Genomic DNA, 22,552 nt, shown 5'->3' with positions numbered 1-22,552 from the left:
CACTTTGTAATTCTGCCTCTGTGAAATGGACATGGTGGTATATTGCAATTCTCCCTGATGTTTACATATGTTTGAAAAATGTTCTAATTACTGAAGAAGACATACAAGTGCTAAAAGAACTTCCCAAAGCCCTTCTGTGATGGTTAATTTTATGTGTCAACTTGGCTGGGCCACAGTGGACAGATATTTGGTCAAACATTACTCTGGATGTTTCTGTGAGGACATTTTTGGATGAGATTTACACTTAAATCAGTAGACTTTAAGTAAAGCATATTACCCTTCATAATAAGGGTGGGCCTCATTCAATCATTTGAAGGCTTAAAGAGAACAAAAGGCTGACTTCCTGGGTAAGAGGGAACTCTCCAGCAGAAGACCTATAGATTTTATCTGCAACATTGGCTCTTCCTTGGTCACCTTGCAGATTTTAGAGTTTCAAGCCTCCATAACTGTATGAGCCACTTATTTAAATGAATGAATGAATGAATGAATGAATGAATAAATATCATCCACATATGCATATCCTATTGGTGCTATTTCTCTGGAAGACCCTGACTCATATACCCTCTCACCAGCCCTTGCTTGGCAGAGGCAGCCCAAATACAGCTGTCAATGGGCAGATGAAAAAAGGCCTGGGTGGGTTGCTCCTATTCCCTCCTGTTTAGAGTCTCTTGAAAGAACCACAAGGAAGTCATTAATTATCAGAACACCACACTCTCAGGTACCTATTATTAATATTAATCCCATCTTATAAGGAGGAAAACTGAGGCTTACAGAAGCTAAATAACTTGTCCAGGTCTCCCATCAGGATACACAAAGACAAAGCACTTTTGGACTCAAATCCCACACCTTTCCCTAAAGCATACAGCACACAAAAGCCAAGACGGCAGACATGGCTTGGCTCTGCCAGCAATCAAACACAAATAGCATACAGGTCAGAAATCTTAAAAGCTGATCAGTTTCAGTGTTAGGACTGCTGATTTGAACATGCTTTTCTCTGCAGAAGACCCTATGCTTGGCCCAGAGCTCTAACCAGCTGACCCTGATGGCTCTGCCCTGAGCTTCCTGGATACCCTCTTCCCCCAGCACATACATTAGTGTATACCAGTGGCCAGTTCCACTCAATAAACACTTGCTAAATGAATGAAACAAAGAGAACCTTCAACCCTCCTACCACAGAAGGGGCTTCCCTTAACACACTAAGAGAAACCAAGGACGAGGGTAAATGCTATTGGGGAGTGTCCTCGTTAATCATGCAGACTAATCAATTGGTTAATCAATTAGGTAGCAGGTGAATGAGGGTGTGGGCATGATTGAAATATCTAACAAAGCACAAGATACCTGGACTACCAGGAAAACAGTACCAAGAGAAGTGAAACTAAACACCTATAGAAACCATTGATAAATTAACTGCCAACGTCAAGTAAGGGATCTGTGGTCAAAATCCGGGTGGAGGGACACAGTTATGGCTGCAACAACCAAGCCCAGACTCCTTGATGTCAGATAATCATTACTTCCTGGTAGTATTTAGTAACTGATCAGACATTGAATTAAGGCAATATACAGAAATGTATAATTATGGGGTATGGCTTCTGTTATGACTATGGAGGAATAGATGAGGGCTTCTCATGGCAGCAGCCAAGAGAAGTTTTAGATACAAGGTTCTATCTGAGCTGTGAAAACCTTAAATAAATGAAAATGCATACCATTATGTTGATGTAAATTATTCCCAAATTTATCTGTATAATTAATGCAATTCTACTCAAGACCCCAACAAGATGTTCATGGACCCTAATAAGTTTGCTCTCAAATTTACATGGAAGTATAAAGGACAAAAATAGCTAACGTTCTACCAAGAAACAAGGCTAATGAGAAAAGGCTTCTATTACCAGACACCAAGAATTATTATCAAACTACATCTTGAGACATTGTGGCACAAGGGCAATAACAGATAGACTAACCTATGAAATAGAATACACAGCCCTGAAATAGATACTATAGGCATATGAAAATATTCTAGATGACAAAAGTGGCAGATCAGGTCATGGGACACATGAGGGACTATTCAATAAATGGATCCAGTGTTGTATAAAAGGAGAAAAGGTTAGCACTCCCCTTGACAAGGATGGAAGAGGCCCTTGGGCCTAACAACACGCATACGGTTAAGGCATTCCCACCTACTTTGTAGCATTTAACCACTGTTTTTAATAAATAAATGAATAAATAAATAAATAAATAAATAAATAAAAATGGATCCAGAAAATATGGCTATCCATTTGGGAGAAAAAGTGAATTTCAATCCCTAACTCGCTCCAAACATAAACATTAACTGTAGTTGGACTAACACCATTAACACCTTTATATAGGTAAATATCTTCTGCTCTAGGTACAAAAAAACTATATAAAATAAATGGTTGATAAATATTGACTACATCCAAATTAAGAACTCCTGTTTATCAAAGGAAACTTTCAAGAAAGTAAAAAAAGACAAATAAGAATATAATATTTATAAGTTACAACTGACAATGGATTAATATCAATAATATATAAAGAACAACAAAGAAGAGTCTTCAAACAAACAAAAAAATGAGCAAAAGACAGAAATGGGCAATTCAGGAAAAATAAACACCTGTGAACAATAAAGCTGTGAGATCTTTCCTCTCCTGGGTAATCACAGAAATGAAGCATGAAGACCATAATAAAACACCATTTACACACATTCCATCAACACAGATCAAGGGCCCTCCATGTGCTGCAGAGCAGTGAATTGAGAGCACTTCCTATGCATTCCTGGGAGGAAGATAAATTGATACAGCCAATTTAGAAAACAATTTATAACTTTCTTGTAAATTGCACATTTAGTCCTGACAATCCAACAATGCCACTCCAAGAAAAAAGTTACCCATGTATATATGGCAGGAAACATGCACCAGAATGTTCACAGCAGCACAGTTCATAATAGCAAAATCTTGGCATCATGCCTAATGCCCATCAATAGGAGAATGGATTAGAAAGGAGAAACCATTTACAATAGCATCCCACTGTAATATTATATAGTATTCAAAATGCTATATAACAAACTCTGGCTACATAAAGTAATAATGAGAATGTGTCATAAACCAGGGACTATAACTAATCCAATTGTGAGTCCAAAATATAAATGAAAAAATGTAGTAACATTTTTTTGAGAAGACACCTGTCTTTCTCTGGTCAGACAAATGCTATGACCTCATCCTTGCAAAGAGCATAAATGTTTATTGCAGGAGAATTCTTTAACAGCAAGTCCCTCCTGACATTCCTCAAAGCAATAGCATAAATGAGGTTTCTATGCCAGCATCCCAGAGTGAGATAAATGGGGATTTAAATGGCAGAGGATTGGGGCTTAGCTGCAGCCATTTTTATTTATGCAAGCATTTGAGCAGAGCAAGAGAGAATTCTACAGCCCTAATGATGAAAGTTAACAGGAACATCAAGATACTGAATTTGGGAAGGAAATGGCTTGTAATCAGTCTATCTGCTGGAACCGATTTGCCTGAGATAAAGCCAAGCCATGCTGTTGAAGATGGATAATGGGTAGTTTATTGGACAAATGAAACAGCAGTGATAAAAGAGGTGACCTCATCGCCTAGAGAAAAGGTAAAAATAGCTAGAATAATGGGATAAGCTGTAGTTATGTTCTAGTTTCCAAACACTGTTTATGCTCCTCCCCTGCAAAGGCTTTCTTGCTCTCCAAAAGGACTTAGGAGGATGAGGAACAGGGACACATAACCTGGAAGTTTCCTAACCCAACCTAAGCTGGGTTCTGTAAACTGCCTAAATTCTCTGTATCAGAAACCAGAAGGGACAAAAAGGAAATAAACCCAAAAAGCCAGATCATAATCATTAGCAGATAAACGAGCAGGAAGTTTACAGGCTGAAACACATGTTCACTGGTCTCCAAAGGCTGATATGAAAGTGCTACTTCTTTCCATTTCCTTGACTCCAGACAGTGATTTCAAACCAACAATTACCTCATCCAGGTTTCAATATTAGGCATAAAATAGGATCTAGAACAGAAAGACCCAAGCTACTGTCAAACACTCATTTAGAGACAAACTTAGTTTACTTCTTGGCTCAAACTGTTTCTCTTCCAGGAAGCCATCCCTGATTGCCCCTGAAATCCCGGCAGGGGCCTCTGGCCCAACTGACAGTAGTACCAGTACTGTCCCTGTTTTGTCAGCAACTGAACAGTCTTTAGAATGCATATCATGGTGTTATTAGTTCATTAGGCAATCTTCGTTGAATACTGCTACATTGAGACATTGTGCTGAGCACTGGGAATACAATGGTAAACAAACATCAACATGACACCTGCTGTCTGGGGCCCCACTTGTTTGTTAGCAAAGGAAGAACCCTTCATCAGACAGTTCTAATGCCAGATGCTTGATCACATACACAGCTAAGGGCTCTAAAGAGCAGGTAGGGTGCTGAGGGACCAGGTCATGTTGGCAGCAGTGTGAAGGGAGTCAGGAAATGAGCTTTAAATTCTTTATGAAAGATGAAAAGGAAGTAACCTCTTAAAAGTGTGTGTGTGTGTGTGTGTCTGTGTGTGTGTGTGTGTGTTTGATTAAAGGAACAACAAAGTAGAAGAAATATGTGCAAAGTTAGGTGGTAGACAGACCATAAAGGCCTCAAAGATTCTGGTCTTTAACCAAATTCAATTAAAATCTTAAAGGGAATTTTGGATAAGAGAGAGTAGGTGCAGGAAATGACTCTTATATTTTGCCTTTGGAAAAAAATCACTCTGAATGAGGATCAGAGGTGGTCACAGTGAATATGTAAGGACAAGTTAATAGTCTATTGTAATAAGAAATAATGAGAGATATCTGGAACTGACAATCTGGCACCACTAGGGGTAAAATAATGAAATTCTCATTGGAATTCAGGAATGAGAAGCTGAAAACCAACAGTACTTTGCAGTGATGAAGTAACAGCTCATTAAATTATTACCTGTGACCATCTGAAATAAAATGTCTACTAGAACTGAGAGCTCCGTGAGGTCAGGGATTTTTCTCAGTTTCTTTTTGTTTTGTTTTGTTTTGTTTTTGTTTTCCTTTGCTATATCTTAACACCTAGAATAATACCTAATAATAGATACTCATGAAGTATTTATTGAATGGATGCATCAATTAATTAATTGATTGACTAATTCATGGAATGATTGAATAGTTAATGGATTATTAAATGGTCACTTAACGGACTATTAAATGATTAATTAATGGATTAATGAAATGATTAATGACTTAATGGATTGATTGATTAATTAATTAAAGGCAAGGCTTTGGGGGACTAAGGCTCCACTCCCAAAAAGCAGTATGAAAGGCATGAAGAAATTAATGAGAATTAAGTCAGTTAGAGTGACAGTTTCTACCTGTACTGTAAAAATGAAAAACTCAGATCTCTGAATTTTAGGCCTTACAGGTGTTGAAATATAATATTAGTTGCAGTCACAATATCACTAAGTCTCTTATGGTGGAGTTGGGGCAATGACTGAGAATGAAGGAGCAAATAATTGAAATGGGTATTAATGGAAGAATTTAAGAGGACTCAAAGTGGCCTCACTACTCTCAATCCTGCTCAGCCTCTCATATCAGCTGAAACAACCTCTCTTCCCTTCCCTGTAAGCATAATTCTCCTTTGTTTGTAGGGCTCAAACTCCTCTGATTGCAGCTTCTACTCTGAAACAAGAAACCCAATTTTATCGTGCCCTAACACCACTGCAAACTATCTCTCTCTCTCTCTCTCTCTCTCTCTCTCCACTGTCTCTACATCTATAATTAGAGTCCCAGCATCTTTGAAGGACCAATTACAAAGTTAAGCCTGCAAGCGGGAGGCTTGCTCACACACAAAATGTCACAGGGCTTAGCTAATTTACACCAGGAATACATGTATAGGAATGGACCCTGAATGGACTAGACCAAGGACACCGAAATACAATCTCAGATCAGATTAAATTCATTGAAATGGAGGTACTTGCCAGACTTCTATATTTAATGTTCTAACTCAAGCAGCTAGAAGCCATCTAATTGTTTGCTCAGCTATTTGACAGACATCTAAAGTCAACAGTGATTCACTCCAAATGAAGGTGAAATGCCAGAACGTCTCTGACATAATGCAGATAGAGTATTCCAAAGACCATAGATTACTACGATCAGTTTATCATATGCCATCTCCCTCTACTCACCCTCAACCACACTCCCATAAGCCACTCCCTTCACCAAGTGTTGAGAAATATTGAGACACAAAGGTGAAGGGAGTACCAGCAATTTGGGAAAATATTTCAGAGCACAGTCTCTATAGGCTATAGAGTTCAACTGAAACTATAACTGGACCCCCAATTTCAACAGAGACAGTCAGAAGACAAGTGGCAGCACCCAAACACCAAAGGTAGTGAACCTAGTGACTGGAATAAGCAGCAGGACCAGATAGGCATCATAATGTTCTCACTTCCAGGGATAGCTGATGGTTAATTAATTGACCCTGAGGTTTCCAAAACAAAGTAGACTGGCGACCCACCAAGACCTTACTTAATTCATATAACTGGGGCAGGGGGCTGAAGGAATAAGAAGCCTATTTAAGCCATAAAAATGGAAGCACTGACTATTTTCATTCAATGTCCAAACCCTGCACCCCCTGAATGACCCTGAACTCTTTAAATGAAAGGAAGACCTGGACTTCCTGAATCATCACAATTAAGTATCATGACTGTTCTTAGCCTTTTTCAAAGAGACCTGAAACTATTTAACAGGATAACTTTTCACTGAAGAAAAGGAAATAGTCTGACCTCCTGGGTATTATTGGATGCTGAATTTTGGCTAATCCTAATTCCTAGAAACCTGGAACATCACTGGTGCCCATCGGTCAGAAACAGGCTAATTGAGGTCAAAGGAAAATTGAGTTTTGACCCAAGTCAGCCTCATAGGAAATCCAAGGACCCCAGACTTACTCAATGGTTGTTTCTCCATTTTCTGAATGGGTGTTTGGAATAGATATCTTCAGTAATATTATTAACCTTCTGATTGACTCCCTGAAAATCGACTAAGGGCTAATAAGGCAGAAAGGGCAAAGTGAAAACCATTTCACTCTCCCAGACAAAAGAAGAAAATAAAAACACTACAATATCCCTAGGGAAATCAGAGAAATTAGCATCATCATTAAAATTTGAAAGGTGTAAAGCAGAGGATTCCAATTACATCCCTAGATAAGTTTCTAGATTGGCAGATGCAAAAGATAATGAGTCATATGGAGTGACAGTGGATTATCATCAACTTAATCAAGTGGTGACTCCAATTATATCTGCTGTTCCTGATGTGGCCTCCTTATTGGATCAAATCAATACAGACCCTAGCCACTGGTACACAGTTATTGATCTGTCAGTACGTTTTTTATTCTTTCCCAACAAACAAAACCCACTAGAAGCAGTGAGCTTTCTCCAGGTAGATACAGAAATAAATTTTCAATGTCCTACCTGAGGGCGATATCAACTTTCTGGCTCTGAACCACACAGTTCACCAGAATTTGACTGTCTGACCATCCAACAGAATATCATGCTAGTCCAATACATTGACGACATTATGTTGATAAGCTGTGAATTATAAATTAGCAGGTACCAAGTGCCTTGGTAAGACATGTGTATATATCTAGAAAATAATTTCCATGAAAGTACAGGAACCTTCCAAACATGGCCAAGTTTTTTAGGGGTGCCAATGTTCTGAGTGCTTTAATAACATGTTCTGCAAATAAAGGATGAGATGTTGCTCCTTGTATCTTGTGTCATTAATAAAGAGGTACTGGCACAACACTGGTGGGCCTACTGGGATTTCAGAAGCATTAATATCATCTTTAGGTGTATCACTTCCAACTACTTAGTGAGTGAGTTGAAATTCTGACAACATTGAGTAGTGCCCATAGAGAGTGATCTCTCTGCTTTGTCCAAGCTGCTGTGCTAACTCCACTCCCATAACTCAGACTCAACGTGGCAACAGTAAAGAGTACAGAGCTCAGGAAAGTAGGGCCTGTCTGGAGGTTCCTAGGGTTTGGAAGCAAAGTTATGCCCTGTTGGAAAATAGCTATTCCCATCTTACAAAATAGTATCTGACTTGCTACAAGACGTAGGAGAGAATGGATGCCTAACAATGAAAACAATATCATCACTTAGGCTGAACTTCCCAATGTATAAGGATGTCTTCAGATTTCCTGAGTCAAAAGAGTAGACATGTGTACCAGCATCCTCTCATCAAGTGCAAGTGGAATATCCCTGGTCATATTTGATCAGGTCCTGAAGCAACAAGAAAACCACCAGAACATCTCTCACAAACATCACATTTGGCCCTACAACAGTCCTTCTCTCAATCCATACAGGACATCAACCCATACAGGCCTGCCTTCAGTTGAGAATGGAGGAACAAATTCAGGCGTACTGTAAAGATCACTAGCCAAAATATACAGATGCTAACCAAAAGTGAACTGTGATAGCACTAGTTACACTCAGTCAGTATTTTTCTGTCCATATTGTCAGAGACTTAAAAGGAGCAAGTTTTCAGACTTGGCACTGTTACCTGCCTTACTTTATGTCCTATTACTCTCTGCCTGTCTCATGTGGCTCCAGCCATATTGGCTTCCCACCTCATTAGACAGTATTGCATTTGAGTTCCCATATCTACTCAAGCTCCCACATTAAGGTCTCCTCACCCGCTGCCCTCTCTGCCCAGAATACCCTTCTGCCAGTGATTCAGATAGCACACTTCTCCACCTTTTGGGTATTTGCTTAAATATCAACTTCCTGGTAACACCTTCCCTTACCACCATATTTGAAATTGAGTGTCTCTAAATATTTCATATCTCTGTCTCCCGTATTTTTAAAAAGATTTTATTTATTTATTTATTTATTTTTAGAGAGGAGAAGGGAGGGAGAAAGAGAGGGAAAGAAACATTGATGTGTGGTTGCCTCTTGCACACTCCATGCAGGGAACCTGGCCCTCAACCCAGGCATGTACCCTGACTGGGAATCAAAACAGCAACACTTTGGTTCACAGACCAACACTCAATCCACTGAGCCACTCCAACTGGGGCCTTTTCTGGTTCTTTTTTAAAAAATAAAATGTATCAACACAAAATATACCACATCCTTATTTATTGCATTTGTTGTCCATCTCCCCAAAATTTCATGTGAACAAGAATTCTTCTGTTTTGTTCACTGCCCAGCCCTTAGAACAGGGCCAGTAGATGGCAAGTGCTCAGAAATAGTTATTGCATAAATGCATCCGGGCTCTAGTCAGTGAAAAGAATGAAATGTAGTGGCCATTTGGCTTTCATTTGGCTGTCCAGCATTTAAACTCCCTTCAAGTGTGGGGAAAATTCCACCATGACTTTACCCTTATTAGAAGAAAAGGTCATTCCTCTGAATAAGAGTATTGCATGGGGCTAGACATTTCCTCTCTCAATACTCTGGCAGCTACTGTAAAAGCAGAAACTAGATGGTCTTTCCCAACTCTCCAAGTCTAATAAAAGTGGTAAAATATGCAAAAATTCTAAGAGGACTGACACCATGGTGGTACAATTAAGAGAGTAATTGTGGTAACAGTAGTGGGGCAGAGTGCAACTAACTGGCAGTGGGACTCTAGCAATGGCCCTGCTGTCTAACCAGACTGTTGTCAAGTGTGTGACTTAACAGTGTCCTCTGTGACCCAACTCACATGGTTGATGCCTGTTTCCTCAAGCTGATTATCCAGACTTCCTATTGATTCTCTGAGTTTCCCAATATCCTAGCAATTCACTATATTCACTGGTTACATTAGCTAGAGCTGATTTCTATTGTTTGCCATCAAAACCCTGAAGGTATAGGAGGGGAAGGTAAAGAAGAAGGGAATGTTAAGGATGTGGTCAGAAAGCTGAAGCTGGGAGGTGGAGTAGTTTCAGAAGATGCTAAGGACCAAGGTGCAGCCACACAAGTAGGAAGCTGAAGGCAATGGAGGAGAGGGTCACTGAAAATAAGGTCAAATGAAATGTGAAGTCACATAATTGAAGGGTAACCACATGGTCAGTGAAGACACCCAACGTTATGTCTGATCTTGGGCTGGCGAGAAAGAGCTATCCAGGGGCCAAAGTCTCAAAAGATTGGCCCCAAAGAGCAGCATATCTTATAAGAGTGTCAGAGATCACCATTTCAGAATCCCTAGTACATGAAAGAGCACATTTTTGCTGAGGAATCAAAGAAAGCAAGCCCTCTGCATTTTCAACCACATAGGCAAAAGTTATAAATAACTTTATTTCTATGAGTCCTCTCTAAAGTGTGCATTCATGAGAGAGATAAGTCAGACAGAGAAAAACAAGTGCAACACCATTTTACTTATATGTGGAACCTAAAGAACAAAATAAATGAATAAACAAAATAGAAACACTCTTAGATACAGAGAACAAATTCATGTTTGCCAGATGGGAAGGAGGTTGGGGGGATGAGTGGCAAAGATGAGGAGTAGCTACAAATTCTGTAACTACAAATTGGTAGTTACAGAATAGTCACGAGGAGGTAAAGTACAGCATAGGGAATATAGTCAATAATATTGTAATGACTGTGTATGGTGCGAGGTATATAGTACACTTATCAGGAAGATCACTTCATAAATTATATAAATGTCTAGCCACTATGTAACAGGGTGCAGCCAAGGCAGGGGGAGCAAATAGGGATTTGAAATGGGGTCCAGAACTCAAGGTGTTCAGGAAATATTAAGATGTCCTCACCCTTCCCCCGCACAGGTGTGGGTTGGGGGAAGGGACAAATGGAGCAGAGCCACTAAGAGCTGTTTTGCATAGCAACAGCCTTGCAGCTAACCTCTGGCATGGTCATTTAACATATCTATAACCTTTACCTGGTTACATAGATATGTTAAATAGCTGTGGCCATGCTCTGAGCCAGGGGAATGGAAATAACTTCCCCACCAAGACATAACTGGGGGGCAGGTCCCCTGAGTTACAGGGCCTGTGTAAGAGCTTAAAGACTGGCTCCATGACATGGGGCCACGCCTGCCCAGACTCACGATGGCAGCCCAGTAAAGCTGGAAGGATATGAGAGGGCTAGCAAATGTAGCCGATGGTGGGAGGAGTTGGAAATGGGGCTGCAGAGGAAGACTGGTGCAGAGATTTAAACCCAGATGCAGCAGCCATTGAGGAGAGAACCACTGGTCTTTAGCCAAGTGGGGACTCCCGCAGCCCTGTGAGAGAGAATCACCATGGGGCTTTAGCAGAGAACCCCGCTCCTTGCAGCCATTGAGGAGGGAGAACCACACAGCTTTGGCAGAGTGGGGACTCCCGCAGCTTTAGAAGGGGGAACCACCACCGGCTTTAGCAGAGATCCCGGCGACATAGCTGATGGTGCCGGGAACCCAGGGAGGCCTACCAGCTGAAACTGAATACTGGGAAGAACTGGGGGCTGCCTGAGCCACGGACTTCTATTTCTTTTCCTGAGATATGGTACCCCAGCCTGGGCAAAGGGGGTAAGGAAGGACTGTGTGTGTTTGTGGGTGTTTTAAGGGACTTTGGGATTTTGATGAAGATATTAGGTCACTACTTTAAGCTTGTATAGCTTTAAATAAACATTTTCTTTCCTTTTCACGAATCTCTGACATTGAGAGATGTCTTTCCTCTGATGGCAGACATAACAAACCTGGGGGGTTCCTTTCGGGTAATAGTATATCGCCTTTGCCCCCCCCTCGTTGTTCTGTAACAACTATGCTGTATACCTGAAGCTAATATAAAATAGTATTGAATATCAACTGTAATTAAAAAAGAAAAAAGAAAGAAAACAAAATGAATGAATGAATGCAAGCCTTTCTTTCCTCCATTTCACATCTTTCATGATCCTGCGATATTTCATTGTTATTGAGTCTGAAGACTGTTTAACCACATACCTTGGTCCTCTTCTCTCTCTCAGAGCCTGGGCTTCCACCCCTAAACTCAGTCCCTCTTATACGTGTACTATTCTTTTTTTTTTAATAAAGTATCAGATTATTATTTTTTTAAAGATTTTATTTATTTCTTTTTAGGGAGGGAGGGAGAGAGAGAGAACGAGAGAGAGAGAAACATCAATGTGCGGTTGCTGGGGGTTATGGCCTGCAACCCAGAAATGTACCCTGGCTGGGAATCGAACCTGGGACACTTTGGTTCCCAGCCCGCGCTCAATCCACTGAGCTACGCCAGCCAGGGCTATACGTGTACTATTCTGTCTCCCCACAAAACAATGAGCACTTTGATGGGCAGAACCATGAGGCTGAGAGACCACAGACTAGAGTAGAGACCTCACCTCTTACACTCAATATACACAGGACCAGGGGACTTTGGTGAGGGACGGTATCAATCTTAAGTCTAGCAATGGCTCATCCATTCACTCCATAAACTTTTTTTTTATTTTATTTTAATTGTTGTTCAAGTACAGTTTTCTGTCTTTTATTCCCATCCCAGCCCACCCACCCAGCCCTCCCCACCTCCCTCCCATTTCCAACCCCCTAGTTTTTGTCCATGTGTCATTTATATTTGTTCCTGTAAACCCTTCCCTTTTTCCCCTGAAATTCCCTCCCCTCTCCCCTCTGGTCACTGTAAGCCTGTTCTCTGTTTCAGTGTCTTTGGTTATATTTTGCTTGTTTCTTTGTTTTGTTGTTTGGTTTCCTGTTAAAGGTGAGATCATATGGTATTTGTCTTTCACCTCCTGGCTTATTTCACTTAGCATAATGCTTTCTAGTTCCATCCATGCTGTCGCAAAAGGTGGGAGCTCCTTCTTTCTTTCTGCTGCATAGAATTCCATTGTGTAAATGTACCACAGTTTTTTGATCCATTCATTTACTGATGGGCACCCACTCCATAAACTTTTACTGAACACTACAATGTGGCAATATTCTGTTAGGCCCTAAGCTAGAAAGGGTCTGAAAGCCCAGGAAGAAGTTACACACGTCACTGTGAAGATGAGATGGTATGGAAAAAAGGACTGGATTTGCTGGCAGGTCCCTGGGTTCAAATTCTATCCCAACATTTATTTGCTGTAGTGAGACACTGAGCAAATGAGCCAGACCTCTGAGGCTCAGCTTCCTCATTTACCTATAACAGTAACAACCAAATGTTAAAGTCCAGGCATGTGGGTAAGTATTAAGAGATGTCTATCACTTTTCCTTGCTCTGCAGCTCCTTTCTCTGCAACTCCCATGGGACCTAATGCATGGCTGGTCACAAAGCAAGTTGAGCTATCAGAGAGCTGGGTTGAAAGGCCCCACATCAGATCTGAGTGAGCACTGATGCAGCCCCAGAACAGACTAACCTTTTGCTGCCCATTGCCTCTGCCTTGTTTGTAGAGATGGAGGTTCAGCCACCACCTTCCCTGGAATCTTTGAGGAGCCTTCCCAGAGTCATTACTCACTGTGACAGTGAGCCATGCTGTCCCTAATGTCCCCAGGACAAGGGGTAGACATCCAATCAGAGTTCAGCTGCCTACTCAAATGTCCTTCTACTGAGTCACTTGAATCAGCGTAGCTTGTCTTGAAAAAAGAATGATTTGCTAACTGAGCATGTTGAGGCAAGAAAGGCAGTTGAAGGGATTACATGCAGGGGAGATGAGGAAGAAGTGGAAAGAATGCAAGTCTTTTGTGGACTCTGGAATGCTACCAAGTGAGAAGGAGACTGGCCTCCTGCACCAGTGCCTGGCTCATCTCTGAGTCCAACAGTCCAGCCTCAGACTGGCACCACCTCACCACACACCTGCTGCATCCTTCTCACTCCTCAAGCACAGACTCTCCCAGGCACCTGAGCTAGGAAGGGCCTGAAATCCCAGAAAGAGGTTACACACATGTCACTATGAAGATTAGAGGGTACAGAAAAAAAGATTGGACTTGCTGGAATTTGGTATGAGGCAAACACACCATTTCTCAGCTGGTGATGTGTTTGCCTCATAAATGTGGGTAAAGGGGAAAAGTCTGGGGCAATGATCACATTCCAAGCAGGAGGATCAACACTATCATTTCAGGGGTGACTGTCACTGAGCCATCCCCCTCAGCCCTAGGGATATAGACTTCTCATGAGCTGCTTCACACCATAAGCCATAACCAAATCCTGGCATCAGAAACCTCTCCTCGAAACACCAAAAATGCCCCAGGTCAGTCAGGATTTTGTGAGCACCTGTGGTAGATGCAAGTGAAACAGTGACTTACTCTCCAGCCTCCCAAATTCTGTAGGGAGAGAGAACACAGCAGTGAGCAAATACTACAAGACAGACGCATCCTACAGTGTAACATCAATTGCACATACAGCATTGTCAGCACAGCTCAACCACCCATCTCTCACTCCAACTTCCAGGTTCTGTATTACAGTTCCAAGGCCAAGAGCAAACAGCTGGCTTTGATGCGTGCCATGGGACAGTAGGGCCCACACCAGCTGCTAGGCAGCAGAGGCTATTCCTTTTGAGCTCTTGGAGCCCACCAGATCTGGACAGAAAGCTAAAGGCTGGGGCCATAGACTCATCCCCAAGGTGTGCATCACTGGGCTCTGATGTGTCACTGAGAGGAGCAGCCCTGCTTCCCAGCCCCGTCAGAGGCTGAGTGGCAGGAGTTTCCACCAGCCTCAGACCCAGGGTTCTGCCACCAGCCACAAAACACTACCCTCTCCTTCCTCATGATGCAACCATATATTTTTCTGTACTTGGCACATTCCAGGAGATCCAGTCCACAAGGGACCTCCTCCCAAAGACACTCAACACATGGAATGAGAAGTTGGCAAAGCCCCAAATCAAGATGCATGGTCAGCAGACCCAATACTGAGTCCAGACTCAGAGATGATCAAGGACAGGAAGAGGTCTCTCTCTAGTCAAGTCAGGGCAAAGGGAGGGACATAAGCAGTTTGAGCCAAAGGCCTGGTGGTTCCTGGAAGCCCACTAGGGGATACATCCAGACAGGTTTGGCTCCTGATCCACAGAGGGATCTAGAGACCAGCACACAACATACTCCCAGTGCTGACAACTGCAAGCCTGCCTCACAGCTGCTGCCTCCACCCCACTTCCCTCTGCACAAACACTGTGCTCTGGTAAAGTGACTGTGCTCCCACAAACACTGTAACAGCAAGCTCCCCATGCTTACCACAGGTTCTCATGAGGATGGTCACAGCGCCCCATCAGGGAGGAGGTAGCAACCTTGAGCTTCTGCAGGACCGGGGGCTTCAGGACACAGGATGCTTCCCCTTTTCCTGCCCACGAGCACAACCTCACTCTAACCTGCTCACTGCAGCCTGTCAGGGTAGCAGGTGGACCTCACACTCTCACTTTACAGATCAGGAAAAGCAATTTACACATATGGAACACCCTTGATTGGCCCTTGTCAGATTGTCCTCTGGATCCTTGTCAGAAGTCCCTGAGTGGAAGTTAGCATTCAGGTGCAGAGCAGGCACAAGGCTTGCTTCAAGCCATACCCCAATGTGGTAGGTAATAATGAACAGCAGATTAGAACTCAAATATAGTGCTGTCTGACTCCAAGCCAGGTCTTCAGGGGTCAAAGAAGGCAAAGGCACCTCTGGTCAGGGCCACGGGACATCCTGGGCAGGCATGCCACGGGTCAGGGGGCCTGAGCAAGCATCCTGGTGGCAACGGCCAGCTCACTCACAGACCAGAGGGCTGTGGCTCCATCCTAGTAATAACAGAGGGAAGATGGCAGCCTCAAACACTCCGAAGGCATGGAAATGCCCAACCTAAAACAAATTAGCTCTCCTCTAACTGTCCTACCATGGAGGAAAACGTGACAGACATCATACATCACCTAAAGCCAAATTCAATTTGTACCCATTTATAACACAAACACATCTCAGGTGTAACATCAAGGGAGCTCATTTAGCATTCTGCACACTCACATCTGAGGGCTGGCAACACACTGGCAGAGGTGAGATGCCGCAGAGCCACTCATGAGCAAATGTGATCCAATGTGGGAGAAAAACTGATTTACATTATATGGTGGTGGGGTCGGGAGGGGGCTGTCACACATTTGTAAAGTATCAGACGGGAGCAAGGATGGAACCTAGTACAGGAGAAGAACACAAGTTGATCCCATGACTGGTAGGATGGCTCCTGGACACTGACAGACTAGCCCACAGTATAGGCAGCCCACCCACTTAGCTCCAGCCTGTGGGACCCCATGTAGCCCTGGGCATGGCCCCTGGCACAGCCTGTGGGGCCCAGGGGACTCGGATTGAACTGAGTTCAAATCTTTGCCCAGTGACCTTGTTAAAGTCTCTTGGCTTCTCTAGGCCCCAGTTTCCAGCCTCTTAAAATGAAGAAGTCTGTGAAGGTGACTATAGGTCAGAGGGAGTAGCAGACAGTGAAAAAAGAGTGAACAGTACTTGGCAATCCATCATCATTAACTCTATCCTCTCCATTTGCAAAATCCTAAAGCATAATGTCATTTCAGCCAGCACTACAGGCGCTTGGCAAGCAAAGCCAGCAAAGACAGCCAGGCCTCCCTGGGGAGGTGGAAAAGCCCCTTGGGCAACAGCACCCTCCAGCTCCTTGTGGGTTTGGTGATGGTGACAGCCACATCTGGGGCCTTTTGTTAAGTATGCTATGTTTACTGAAGTATAATATGCAAACAGAAAAGTAAAAAATTCTGACTGATAATTTTCATAACTGAACACAGAGCTGAGGAGATTAAATATTAACAGTCCCCCTAAACTCTTGAGGGCCACTTTGTAAGATATTCTTGTCCTTTCTGACTCTCAAACATGCTTAATTCAGCCCTGGGCCTGGGAAAAAGATCAGTGTCTGAAATTGGCTCTACAGTGCAAAGCCACGTCCCTGAGCAAAGCTGGGGGGGAGTCTGCCTATAATCACCAGGTTTAATTTTAGGTCTTGTTCTCCAAAACAGAGGACAAATTAAGAAACAGCATCCCCTTCACTTCTGGCCCTCTCTGAGTTCCCTGGTGAGAATCTCAAGAGAAACTCCTCACTTTATGGGCAGGCAACTCCTGCCTGCATCTCAGCTTTGTGTGGTGTGACAAGCAGTCTCAAGGACGCTCAGACGATGACAAGCTTTGATAAGCAGGTGTCTTCTTTGATTAGTAGAGATTAATTGAACAAATTTCTTTACCAAAAAAGCATTGATGGCACGCTGAGATGTCTGGTTTTGATTTTTGTTTGTTTGTTTGTTTCTTGTTTTTTCCATTTCTCTGCTTAAAGTTTGGTATTTTTCTTAAATACACTATTTTTTAGAGGAGTTTTAAGTTCACAGCAAAATTGAGTATGAAGTACAGGGAGTCCCCCTATTCTCCCTGACCCTGTCACACACAGAGCCTCCCACCTGTGTGGGAGGTCCATTTGTTACAACTGAGCAGCCTACACTGACACATCACTATCACCATAAGTCCGTAGTTTACCATACATTATGATTACTCTATTTCAAACCTGCAAAACTTCCACATTCACCCCATGGCGTATTCTCTAAGTGAAACCTAGAGCTGTGGGCTTCTCAGACCAGAAGCTGAGTCAGTCTCCCCAGTTTTCTAGTAGCCACCTTAAAAAGGTAAAGAGAAACAGGTGAAATTAATTTTAATAGCATATTTTATTTATCCCAATAGATCCAAAATACAGTAGATCCCCCCTTATCCATGGAGTATATGGTCCAAGACTCCCAGTGGATGCCTGAAATTGTGAATAATACCAAACCCAAAAATACTAGATTTTTTCCTATACACACATACCTATTATAAAGTTTAATTTATAAAGTAGGCACAGTAACAGATTAACAACAATAACAAAGTATAACAATATATTGTAATAAAAGTTATATGAATTTGATATAACTCTGTTTCTCTCTCTCAAAATAACCTATCGTACTGCACTCACCTTTTCACTTGTAAGAAGCACTTGATGGCTTTTCTGTGGCATATCTGAATTGCCAGTATCACTACTCTTGCGCTTTAGGGCCATTATTAAGTATTTTTGTGAATAAGTATTCACATGAATACGTGAATAAGTATTTTTTTAATGATTTTACTTATTTATTTTTGGAGAGAAGGAAAGGGAGAGAGAGAGAGAGGGAGAGAAACATCAATGTGTGGTTGCCTCTCACGTGCCCCCAACCAAGGACCTGGCCCACAACCCAGGTATGTGCCCTGACTGGGAATCAAACCATCAACTCTGGTTCATGCACAGGCACTCAATCCACTGAGCAACACCAGTAACTTAAATACAAGAACTGTGGTACTGGGACAATAGATCTGACAACTGAGATGACTACTAAGCGACTAATGGGTGGGTAACTTATAAAGCCTGAATACACTAGACTAAGGGATGTGATGACCCAACACAAGATTTCATCATGCTACTCAGAATGGCACACAATTTAAAACTTTTATGTAGTTTATATCTGGAAATTTCCACTTAATATTTTTGGGTTGCAGTTGACTGAAACCACACAAAGTAGAACTATGGATAAGGGGAAACTACTATATTACCATTTTAACATGTAATCATTATAAAATTAATATTAATAAGATAGCTTATATTTGTATTGCCTTCTAAACTGGTGTATATTTTTACATTTACACACACAATTTAGCACATCTCAATTTGAATGCTAAATTTGTATCAGAAATACCCAATCTGATTTAGATTTCATAAAATTTACCTTTAGAAAAGTAGATTCAGGTAATCAAGTTTTCCCAAAATATCTAAAATTTTTCTAATGCTTGAATTGTCAGTTTTTTAAATTTAAATTAATCACAATTAAATATTATTTAAAAGTCAGGTCCTAGCCATATTTCAAGTACTTAGTAGCCATATGCGGCTGGTGGTTCCCATGTTGGACAGAGAAAGACTATAGGACATAGCTAGGGAAGTCCCAGGGGCTGGCCAATGCCAACCCCCAGGACCCCAAAGTCAATGAAATGTGGGAGAATGAGGAAGGTTCTGAAGTTCTTTTTCCTCCCAAGTTCTCTTTGAGGGGCTAGTTTGAAGCCATTAGTCAACTAAAAAATAGATGATATCACAAATATCTCTTTCAAGACCCATAAGATTATTAAGAGACCAGGGCCCAAACTAGAGTCACATGTTGGGCAGACCCACAGGAGATTTTAACCACTGCTCCTGGGAAGACCAACCCCAGCTCTCCTGGCCTTCCATCCAGCCCTGGGCACTCAGAAGTCCCACCTTCTTGTACAGCCACCTCCCACTCTGTCCCAGGGTCTCCACTGAGCAGCTAAGGAATGTGATCCAGAGTCCCAGCTCCCTTCCTCACTGACTGAGTACAAAGGTGAACAGTGTGCCCAAGAAAGGCTGGATAAATCAAGTCAGACACAAGACAGAGCAATAGTTGCCACTACAATCCACTGCAGCAACAAATACAGCCTGCAGCCTCACTGTGTTCTGTGCTCTGCTGTAAGCACTTCAGCCTGCATCACTTCCTAGGATTCTCACAACTCCACAAGCTAAGTACTATGAGCTCATTTTGACCTCCCACTGCCTCTGCCCATCCTGTTTACTCTGGTTGTGTCCCTAAGTCCATTTTCCTTCTGAACTATCTCTTTGAACAACTTACTCCAAGCACAGTGCTTCTACCATGAGCTAGAAACCCTGGCCTCTAGCCCAGGTCCCTCTCTTGAACACCACTTCTTTACTACCATCTGCTTACTGAAAATGCCTGCATGTGTATGCAGCACAAACAACTGCATGCTCAAGATGTCCAAGGCTGGACTCTCCCTCGCCCCCTGGTCAGACACGTACTTCCTCCTGTCATCTTATTCTCCATGAATCACACACAATTTACACAGCCATGCAAGCAAGCAGCTAGGCCTCATCCCAGCCTCTGTCTTATGTCTCATCTGTCCCCCACTTCTCTCAGCTCAAACATATCTGCCCCCTTCACATGACACGTTAGTTCCCTTTCCCATCTCTGTGCTGCATATGATGAGGGCCTCACCAGGTCTCACTGAGACTACAGCAATAAACAAACCAGTGTACACACACAAACACACAAAATAATAATCACAATCATGTCTGAATGCAAGGCATATAGTGAATGAGTGCTCATTAACTGTGCTGAACTCATACCTTCCTCTTCATTATGTCTCTACAGTCCCTCAGGGGGAGCAAATGATATGAATTATCAGTTTTCCCTGTCAAGGGTCCCCACCCTTCAACAGAGGATGAGGAAAAGGTGGGTGTCCATTCTTTGACAGCCTCCAAGCCATGCATAAGCAAAGCAACAGTTGTGATGGTCAGTCTGGGATGAGGCAACCCAGTTCCCAGATGCATGGGTAGAAACAGATAGACCTGGTTAGCATCCTGTGAAATAACTTTCCTGATCCCACTTTGCCACCCCTCTTCCACTATCACGCAGCTCTCTGGTGGGAACCACCAATGTAAACATCTCCAAAGTGATGACGAAAAGCAGGATAATGAGGTAGCCAGCCCCTGGCCCCAGAGAAGCAATCACTGTGCACAGGGAAGAGTACATGGGCCTCTTATCACTCTCATCTGCCACACATTAAATGAGAAAAGATCTATTTTTTCCCCAGGCAGTGTGCCTACAACTTCAATTGGCCCAAAATATACTTGGTTAAATTCGCTTGTGAGATGCTCTAGTCTAAATGGTACACAGCATTCTATAAGAAGGCATAGTGAGGAACCTCAGCATGACACAGTAGGGGCCAGGGCTCTGCAAGGGAGCTGATCTGAGCCAAGTGCAAGGCCTCTCCCAGCAAATGGCTCCCAGCACTGAGTCAGCTTCTCCAGCTGGCTACAGTCCAGACTTCCCTTCTGTCCACCACATGACTTCCCAGCAGATGGGCCAGAGTGCCTCTCCTCCCTGCCCCTGGCAGTTTCCTCTCTGAGGACCTAGCCCAGCCTCATCACTCACTGCTGGTGCAGGCATATGGGGGCTGCCAGTTTCCCAGCACAGAGGGACTTTGGGAGCAGAGAGATCCTCAGTCTCATCTGCCAAGACATAAACAAGGAAAACACCCAAATACTAGGCAAGGTGAGGCCAGGCATCCTAAGACGTCATCTGAGGCCCAGTGGTCCTTATAACAGAAAGTTAGGCCTGAGAAGTTTGCACTCTCAGTCTCAATGAGCAGAAGCTTGAAATAGCACCAATGGTTTTGAAATTGCTTTAAACACAGAAATGTAATGAGAAGGGCTCAAAATGCAGAAACATGTCCCCATGTGGACAGCACTATTTGGGGAGAAGCTGCACTGATGGAAGGAGACAGCCACAGAGCAGCCTGGTCCAAACTCAGACACAGCTAGACTCAAATCCTGGCTCCTTTTGATCAGCTCTGTGACCTGGGTATAAGGCTGCCACTCTCTGAGTTACAATTTCCTGGAATGGTAAACCAGAAATAGTAATAATACCACCCCTCCAATTTGGGAGATTGGGCAAAAAAAAAAAATACATGCAAAGCATTTGCTTAGCACATAGTAGGTCCTCAAAAATCATGATGATAGCAATCCCCCTGTGTCCCAGTGTGGTGGCAGGGCCAGCCTTAATGGGGACATGTTGCATTCTGCTGCATTGCTCACTGACACTGCCATTGCCATCACCTGGCTCTGATAAGGAGACCAGGCAGTCTTCTCACTAGAATCGGCATCCCCTGTGTCTTTCCTACAATCACAACCACAGTCAAGGGCCCACCAACTGGGCTTCATTACGCATGCCAAGTTCTTTCCAAATGGTATCACTTTGATGCCCACTACAACCCTGAGAGAGGACCCATTCTCTCCACATTTTACAGAGAAAACAGACCCTTACAAAGGGTTCATGTTTCCCCCAGGTGTTTCACACACACAGTAAGTGAGAGGGCTGGATTTTGAACCTGAGAAGAACCTAATGTCTGTTCTCTGCACTGAACCCATGCAACTCAGCCAGGGTGAGACTCTAGCCCAGTGGACAGTGGAATTCTCATCATGAAGAACCCAGTCTCAGCCCTTCAGCTAATGTAAAACAGTGCCTCTGTCTCATTGAACTCCCCAGGACCCCTTTAAAACTGAATTTCAGGACTGCAAAACTGAAAGCCATGCCCCTGCCTAGGGAACCTATCTCTTAGCCCTCTGCCTTAGGGTCTAGCCATTTCTCTTGGTGCCCTGAGGGGCCACACTGCTCTCCCACGCTCCGCTGCAGAAAGATCATCCCCCATACCCCTATCAGGCCTGTAAATGTGTTGTTAATGCACCCACCACAAGCCCAAAGTTTTGATGATAATTAGCTCAAACTAACATATGTGCAACATCTATATTATTGTATAATTTATACACACTTCACACTGTTTGTGGGGGATTCATGCACCACATCACAAACTATTTGCATATAGATGACAGGTTCTAGACATATGCTTTGCCGTCACTCGGTAATATCTGAAACTTATATGTGCGCACATTGCTCTCACAAGAATGGAAATGCTTGCTTTCTGCCATGACTTGAAGTACACTGTTTACACTTTAAGAGTTTGTTCATTTTTAAAATTTACAATACTGAGCTGTTCATTTCTGCACATAAAAATGATTTTCA

The 22,552-nt window shown here is 42.9% G+C and overlaps 1 protein-coding gene and 1 non-coding gene across 2 annotated transcripts in view; one reads left to right on the top strand and one right to left on the bottom strand.

Annotated features, from left to right (window-relative positions):
• GRID1 (glutamate ionotropic receptor delta type subunit 1) overlaps window positions 1-22,552 on the bottom strand; it is a 731,665-nt gene that overhangs the window by 385,619 nt on the left and 323,494 nt on the right. The window lies entirely within an intron of this gene.
• LOC114498348 lies at window positions 2,079-2,204 on the top strand. Its single transcript, XR_003684772.1, has one exon. It is a non-coding gene; the product is annotated as a U6atac minor spliceosomal RNA (small nuclear RNA).

This window comes from Phyllostomus discolor, chromosome 5, assembly GCF_004126475.2.
Source record: "Phyllostomus discolor isolate MPI-MPIP mPhyDis1 chromosome 5, mPhyDis1.pri.v3, whole genome shotgun sequence".
NCBI classification, from domain to species: Eukaryota; Metazoa; Chordata; class Mammalia; order Chiroptera; family Phyllostomidae; genus Phyllostomus; species Phyllostomus discolor.
The sequence above is the reverse complement of the archived record's forward strand: the minus strand, read 5'-3'. Positions and strand labels throughout refer to the sequence as shown.